Raw genomic sequence first — 8,823 nt, 5'->3', positions numbered from 1 at the left:
AAAGTTTCATCTTCACATTGTTGGAATCGTCATAGCCAAAAATGACGAGTCTCTGGACTCACCTTCAAAAATCCTTATTGAGAACTCTGGTTATACATCAAAATGAATCTTACCAATGAATTAACTTACCAAATGTAATAATTCTATATTGTACCATAACAATCATAGAAATGTTAACATCATTAAAATAAGAAACACACACACACACACAAAAGATGGCGGGGCATATGTCCATAAACAATAATGCAACTATGAATGGTGTTCATCTAGGTTCTTATATTCCACTTCTTTCTTGCATGTCAGTTAACTTGTAGTAGTAGAGAATAGAATATAATAGAATAGTATAAAATAACTTTATTCCAAATTACCAGAAAAGATACTTTAAAAAATGTTTACAAAGAGAACATATCTAAAATAAAATATGCAAGATATATAACTTTGTTCCATTTATTGCTCCTGGCCCGTGCTCCTTTTTTTTAGTGGAGTTTGAATTGCATATTTATTTTTGGTTAACTGTATGTGTTCTTTATAGTGATTGTCTTAACCATAGTGTTATAAAAAGTTAAGATGGTTATGATAAATGAGAAAGCAGGGTATTTATTAAATGAACATGCTTGATGATAAATTAATTAAAATTTACCTGCAATTGTAATATTAATGTAACACAAATAATGTTATTATGGTTAATGGCTAAAAATTGTTAGTCACATTTTTAAGAATACAGAACAATTTCATTTCAGTGTTTGCGTTCGAAGTAAATCAAATGTTCTGTTCTTAAAACAACTACATCTACCTGTGATATGACCTTCTCATTATACCATTTTTCATCTCCATTCAAAAAGAACATGTGCTTTATTCTTTTTGCAACCAAAACATTTTTTTCTGTGTCTATCAAAATGTCTTTTACAATAGATTGCTTAACAAGATCCTTTTAATTTTGAACTAGTTCTTCAACGCTGAGTTGTTTTCTTGACTTTGATCCATCTTTTGTCTTTGTTACATTTTAAACTGCTTTATCGTCTGGGATTTGATTTAGAACTTTTTTCAAAATTTCAGTTGAGCTTTGAGAGCTTCAACTGTCTCATTTTTCTTTTCATAAGATAAAATCATATTGTCAACTTCTGTCTCAGATTGCCACAATCCATGATGGAGTATTTCAGTTCATGTGGCAAAATGAAGGGTATTATGCTAATTTGCATAGCGGCCATTTTGAATTTCTTAGAAATCCGCCATTGTGCTATCATTGTATAGAACAAAAACACTTTATTTGAAAAAAAATCCAAATCCGTATTTCAGACACAATTTGTTCGCATACCGTTTATTTTTATACAACGTCATATTTTAGAACAAGTTCTAATTTCTTTATCTATTTCTAATATCTTTCGGCCAAATGTAATCAAAAATTCGAAACGAAGCATGCATTAGAATGCATTATCAATTGTTGAAAAATGCTCTATTTGACATTTTTGTACACAATTTGCAGATATACAACGCCTGGTGTCATAATTTGTTCGCATATGAGCAGGCAATTTGAAGGTCGTACATTTGAGACAAACTCATTTTATGTGATTTGAATTTACTGATTTTCGGCCAAATTAAAATAAAAAAGCAACAATTTCAAATTTGGGTTATTTTCCAGGGGGCCAACACGGGATTTTTTATTTTTTGAAAGATTTATTCTCTCAGGGCTCTTTCATTTTGGTGATGAAAATTAGAATGGAAACCCCTGTGATATTTATAGAATCTCTAAAGAATGTTTTGTAAGAGCCCAGTAAGGGGCATATTTCTGAAACATTTCAATAGGTCCAATTTTTTTTTTATATTTTTCTTGTAATGGTCGTCAACTATACGGTATGGTTTTGCTAATTTTTGAATACTGTACATTGACTAATATATTTTGCGCTTTCACCAACATTGCCTAGTCTCCTGAATAGATTGTCAATGATGATCAAACCACATCTAAAATTATTTGTATTGGTATCATCAGAGACATATATGTGTATATATGTCTCTGGTATCATGTTAACTTGAATAAATTGTGTTGTACACTGCCTGACTTGAACAATATATATATATATATATAATTTTATATTTATTCGAAAAAGTGAACAAAATTTAAACATAGAAATATGTAATAAAGGTCAAACATAGAAATCTGTAATAAAGTTTAAATATAGAAATCTGTAATAAAGTTCAAACATTAAACATGATAACACATTTAAACAGTTCCGTCTTTCCTACTTTTTGAACTACATGTAATACACTTAAGTTTGTACCTTTGAAATATTCTCTGCTTACCACCGTTAACCCAAAATTGATTGTTAATTTTTCCGTACTTTCTTTTGATTCGTTCACTTTTTATCATGTAGGATTTGCGGAATCTTACTCGTAAAGACTCAGCTGTTGAGTCATGATTATTTGATTTTCTATGATAAATCATCTTAATGTCGTCGTTGCATTTTTCGACCCCTTGTCCTGTAAATTGTTTGATACTTCTGTACTTTCGCAAAAAGAACGAAACATGATATACTTGAATATGCATATATGGTGTAACATATTTAAAATCAAAACCTTCAAGACACACTCGTAAAGACGTAAAGTCTGAAACCCACTGTTTTGCAGAGCCAAAGAATCCGTCAAATTGTTCGTCGGATGGACTCCATGCATGTATGACAGAGTAAAGAGCATAGAAGTCCGCCCATAGCTTACTCAGACTATCTCTTGCATTTTCTGGAGCACATTCACTTACATGCAGTTTTTCTGGGAGAAGATGCAGAATCTTTTTAAATTCAGTTCCAGTTGGGCTTGTCCAATCAAGATTCTTAATAGAGTCACCTCTTCCATCCTTGACCTTATTCTCCCAAATAGAAAAGGATATACCACAACTTCTTATCAACTCTACTACTTGATCAACCCGCTTACTGCTCTTTGTTCTTTTTCCTAAATTTTCCTTTTGGTCCATATTGATGGCATTTTCTATCAAGTTTCTCAACAGCACATCACCAATTCGCATCATTAAATGAAGTTCATCGACGACCACCTGATCTAGATCTATATACAGCAAAGGCGGATGAATTGAACTTTAATTTGCTGTTTTTCTTGTTACATAATTTTATCATTTCTTCAATTGATCTTTTGAAATTGTCGTACCTGTGTATCTATTTTTCTTTTCTATCTTACAATAAAGGCATGCAAAATTTGCATTGGCCGCATTTAAACCTAGTGAAATCAATAAAAACTTCATATCCCCTCCTAAAAATAACTCTAATAAGTATTTTTGAACACTCGAAGACTGATATGGGATATAGCCAATTTCATTTCTTTTTGCCAAAAGACTGTTAATGTCTTTGAAAATATCTGATAAAGATTCTTGTATTGATATGAAATCTTCTTTTCCATCAACAATAGCGAGTGTATGTTGACCAGACACTGACATGACTTCCTCGCCGCTGTTCAAAACAGCCAGCGATAAAACCAAAAAGTTTGACATTCGGGACATTTTAGCACCATCTGCTGCAAACTTTTTTTGAATGACAGGTATCTCTACCTCTATATCATGTCTAGTAAGAAGTCTATCTAGAGTTTCTTTCAACGCGAGTTGAGCACCCGGACTTTTACCAGGGGTCTGAGTTATTGTGCACATATCATTGATATCCTGACGACATTGTTTTACCAAGTACGATCTTGGAAGTCCGTTATTGTACACAGCAAGTTCATGATAAGCATCGTCAGAAACACCAAATTTGTCAAGAACATACAAAAGACTTTTTACCTTATCTTGCTCCGTCTCTGGCATCTGATCATACCTGCCAACAGGTTTTTTGTTTTTTTTAGAGGTCATGCGTAGAACCTGCTGAGTCGACTACCTTTAACTCTTGTAAATCAACCCCAAACGATTTAGCAAACCATAGAGCCTTGTTTACCCTCTCCTTAAGAATACTAATCTTTTTAGTTGACTGTTTCCTACTTTTACACTCTGGTATTGTCTTACCTCTATTTACTAGAGGGCTTTGTAGGTTTTCAATGTACTTATTTAAGGCTGTATTTGCCTCTTCATACAACCTCAAATTTTTCTGATAGTCATCAGACTTTAATTTTAGAGAGTTTAATTGTTTTTCTGTTGTCGAAAGTTCGGCATATAACGAGTTCAGCTTGCCATTATAAATTTTTCGTTCTTCCGCCATTAATTCACTCTTAGAACACATTTCATCATAAAACACGTGCAAATGTACATTTTCCCGTCGAAAAGCGTCCCTCCCTCGTCCACCGGTTACACGCCTAGCTTTGAGTTGTGTTCTCCGGACAGCTGAAAAAAAACCTTGATTCAAAAGTAACGCAGTTTTCTTTAATCGGAATGACACCCTTTTTCAAATTATCATTAATAATATTTATCGGCGAAATATTTGTCTCACTGTAAATGCTGTGTATTTTAAGAACTGTTCCCCTATCTAGAAGGAGTGTGTATCCATGCTTTTTTTGTGTGTATCGTTCAACTTTGATGAATTCCCGTTTTGCGTTTCTGTTGTAGTGTCAATTACTCTTGGTAATGATGTAAAGTTAGTGTTTTTATTAATTTGAAAAGCTATTTTCACTGAAAAGGTTTATTTAAATGACAATGTTGACTACTTCCCTCTCTGTTCCGAATTCAATTTTAACAAACTCTTTTGGCCTTTGCTTAGATAAAATTGAAGAACCATTTCCTTGAACTTCAAACTGTTTTTTTGACTACCGAAGAATTGGTTTTACATAATCTGAGAATTTGATCATCCTACCTTCCCCTTGGTTTGAATAAAAAACAACATCCCAGCCATGAGGGAACAATAAATTATGGAAGTCTGATTTCATATATAAATTATCAGGTTTAGCCTTCAAAATATTTCTGAAAATGTTGTGTTTAATTTCAATATAGAAATGCGAGCCAGTTCTTCTATGGAGTCTATCTTGAAATGCAGTCAAAATGTTGTCACTGACGTCTTGTAGATGAATAGGTAGCAGTGGTTGTGTTGGTTCTCTGAACTCTTGGATCAGACAGGCAGGTAAATGATCTGCTGGCTCCCACGTGCACTCATATGAAGAAAATCCAACCCATTTCACTAAGTATTCCTCACACTATGAAAAGAAAAAAAAAGTATCTCTATTTATTATTTAATGAATAATCTTTGATATTATTAAGTTTTTTATCCTTTAATTTCATAAGATTTGTTGAACAACTTGGGAAATAACGCTAAGTGTCCATGCACCCCCCCCCCCCTTTTTTTGTGATAAAAAGAAAAAGACCTTTTCACACACGCATCCATTTAAATTTTCATTTATTAAGAAAAATCTTATTATGTGTTTTTTTTAAAGGTATCAATCACAATCGAATTTCAAAATGAATTGGTACAATCCAATTTATTCCCTTTAAGGCGCCTCCTTGTACCGGCAACCCCTCAGAAGCGAGTTGCTTCCCTTTACATTGATAAATCATTGGTTTAATTCAATTAATACTTGTAGTTATGAAACATTACATAAACAAGTTTGAGCATTGAATAGTCAGCTAGATGTATGTTGTCTTTTTAATTCCTTTAAAAGTCAAATAGCGAGTTTTTTTAGTCAGACTCACTCGAGGTCATAATGTCAGAACCTGACAGAAAAACATACCCTTTTCAGCTTGCGGCATGCAATGATCCGCTCGACATCATATGTTTCAGGTAAGACTTCTCTCCTTTCGACTGTCTCTGTCGCTGTACGGTCAGTGCCACTAAAGTTTCCGTCGGCAAGCTGCTTGAAATCAATTTTCCTTTTACGTGTGTTTGACATGTGGGTTTTTTAGTAAATAAAAGGGAGATAACTCGCACAAAGGGGCGGATTTAGCATAGGTCACGTGCTTTAGCTAATGAATAAAGTACCCGCAATTTTGCCGTATGTGTAAACTGCTCTTGCTTTCTTATCTTTTCACGCCTTAAATTTTCTCGCTTGGCAATCTGCTCATTAATCGCAACTCTGCGACTGTCTTCAATTTCTTGTTATCTACGTTTTTATTTTTCACAAAGTTTTTTAACACTTTTAGACGACATTTTCAATAACATTTTCTGTTTAACGCTTGATTTTTGTTCCAACCAAGATAATGATATGTTATTCAATAACATAGTGCACGACTCAGCAGCAAGTGTTTTAGTATTTGGCTTTATTCTAAGAATACAATCTAATTGTCCAAAGACTTTCTGCATAACATGATGTTTTGGGGGCAGCTTTAACCTTCTGCTTTATTTCCTCATTTAAATTATGGAGCTTGCCACCAGAGAGATGGTCTTGAAATAATCGTTTGCTCATTTTACAAATTCCAAGTAACAGTACCTGCAACATCATGTCCACTGTATCATCATATATATCAGGTTGGAGTAACGCATCAAATATTGGATCTCTTTCAATATAAGTGTCATGTCCAAAAGGTAGCAGTTCCCCACACATAAAGCTTCGTATGTTCTTAATAGTATTAATTCTAAATATTTTTCATTCATGTCTATTAGTGAAAACTTTGGGTTTTCAAGTGATGTCCACAATAGACAGGTTATCAACTTGCTTACTAACCATAGAGCTTTTGTCCCAGCTACGAATTCTTTTGTTTTTAAATCAAGTAGGATAGATTTAAGTAGTCTGTTTTCCGCACCGTAAGATTCTAAAAATTCTGACATTTTTTAATGCAGAAAGAAAATCGCAGAAGCATTTTGAAACATAATATTGAATCTGGAACCTCAGAATGAACAGAGCGGTACATTTTTAATTCTGTGTTGAGTAAGGAATACACCTTATCGCTATTTGTCCGCCATTACTGGACATCACACAAGTTCCCGTAAAATTTTGACGTCATAATAGAAAATGGCTGACGCTTCAATGGAAAAGTGATTGTTGTATGACGTCAAAAGTTCGAGCGGGACAGATTCTCGGGTCAAGCGGGATTAGCGATAAGGTGTATTCTTTTACAAACAATTTAAACTTTCCTTGACATCAACTTTTTCATCGCCCCAAAATCCCTTGCCAAAAGCCTTTGATGCAGTATGAACTAACCTTATAGAGCCTGGATCAGTGTCTTTGTATGACTTATCAATGGTAGGCACATCATAATTAAAAATTCCTTTTTCTAGTTCTTTAAGACATGATTTTGAAGTTTCGGCAAAATTTACTAAGGCATGCAGCCCACAGAAAAAAATGCATTAATTTTCCATTGAATTTTTTTCATCATCTGTGAAAGCATCACAATTTTCAATAGCAAGTGGGAGCGTTTCTTTTCGAAAGTCAGATAATAAATTGTTAAATTTCAATTCTGCAGCAGCCCTGTCTGACATTGTGTTAACAATGTGGCTAACAATACTTTTTGATGCGTAGTTATCAAGTCTACTAGCATCATCTAAGTCACCAAGAATTTGGTCATTGTTGGTTAAATACTTTTAAGTTATCGTTTGGTGATTTGTTTCTATGTCTTTTAGTCCTAGGACCCACAGTTACCTTCAGAATCACAATACTCGTACATAGCACATGGAATTTTGCCCAATCTTTGAGGTTTCATCTGTTATATTGTAGCAATATTGTATTTTTGTCTTTTACAAAAACATCTGATAACTAAGCATGTGCTAAATAAAGTCTTTGTATATTCATATTAAGAACAGAAGTTCTACATGGCAACTTATTTGGAGTTATATTTAACATTTTCAGAACTGAAATAATGACCATGGAAACCTTTGATGCGCTAACATTGTTCTGCAAAATTCATAAAAACATTGTTTTAATTGAGATGTATACTGTTTTGATTAAGTGTCAAATACTACAAGTTCCTTTTCATTGTTATTATCATTGAAAATATCTTGCAAGTATTGTAAGCTCTCTTCCAGGTCTTGGATCTTTTTCTCTTTATCCTTAAGTTCATTTTTCAAGTAAGCAATTCTAAGTTTATTTTTCTTCACAACAATCAACATTTTAAGCTCACCGGGGCCCGAAGGGCCCATGTGAGCTTATGCCATCACTTGGCGTCCGTCGTCGTCGTCTGTTGTCGTCTGTCGTCGTCTGTCGTCGTAAACTATTTCAAAAATCTTCTCCTCTGAAACTACTGGGCCAAATACCTTCAAACTTTAACTAAATGTTCCTTAGGGTATCTAGTTTTATAAATTATATCCGAATTTTGATCCATTGACAAACATGGCCGCCATGGCTAAAAATAGAACATAGGGTTCAAATGCAGTTTTGGCTTATATCTCAAAAACTAAAGCTTTTAGAGCAAATCTGACAGTGTAAAATTGTTCAATTGATCATGATCTATCAGCTCTGAAATTTTCAGACGAATCGAACAACCCATTGTTGGGTTGCTGCCACGGAATTGGTAGTTTTAACAAAATTTTGCGGTTTTTTGTTATTATTTTGAATATTATTGTAGATATATATAAACTGTAAGCAGCAATAATGTTCAGCAAAGTAAGATCTACAAAAACGTTTATATGACCATAATTGTCAATTGACCCCTTAAGGAGTTATTGCCCTTTAAAGACAATTTTACACTATTTGTTCATCAAGTTTGCTAACATTTAAAAATCTTCTCCTCTGAAACTACTGGGCCAATTACCTTCAAACTTTAACTTAATGTTCCTTAGGGTATTTTGTTTATAAATTGTATCCGAAGTTTGTATCCATTGACAAACATGGCCGCCATGGCTAAAAATAGAACACAAGGGTCAAATGCAGTTTTTGGCTTATATCTCAAAAACTAAATCTTTTAGAGCAAATGTGACACGGGGTAAAATTGTTAAATTGGTCAAGATCTATCGGCCCTGAAATTTCAAGACGAATCGAACA

Source organism: Mytilus californianus, unplaced genomic scaffold, assembly GCF_021869535.1.
Source record: "Mytilus californianus isolate M0D057914Y unplaced genomic scaffold, xbMytCali1.0.p SCAF_8, whole genome shotgun sequence".
Taxonomy (NCBI): Eukaryota; Metazoa; Mollusca; class Bivalvia; order Mytilida; family Mytilidae; genus Mytilus; species Mytilus californianus.
Note: the sequence above shows the minus strand (reverse complement) of the source record.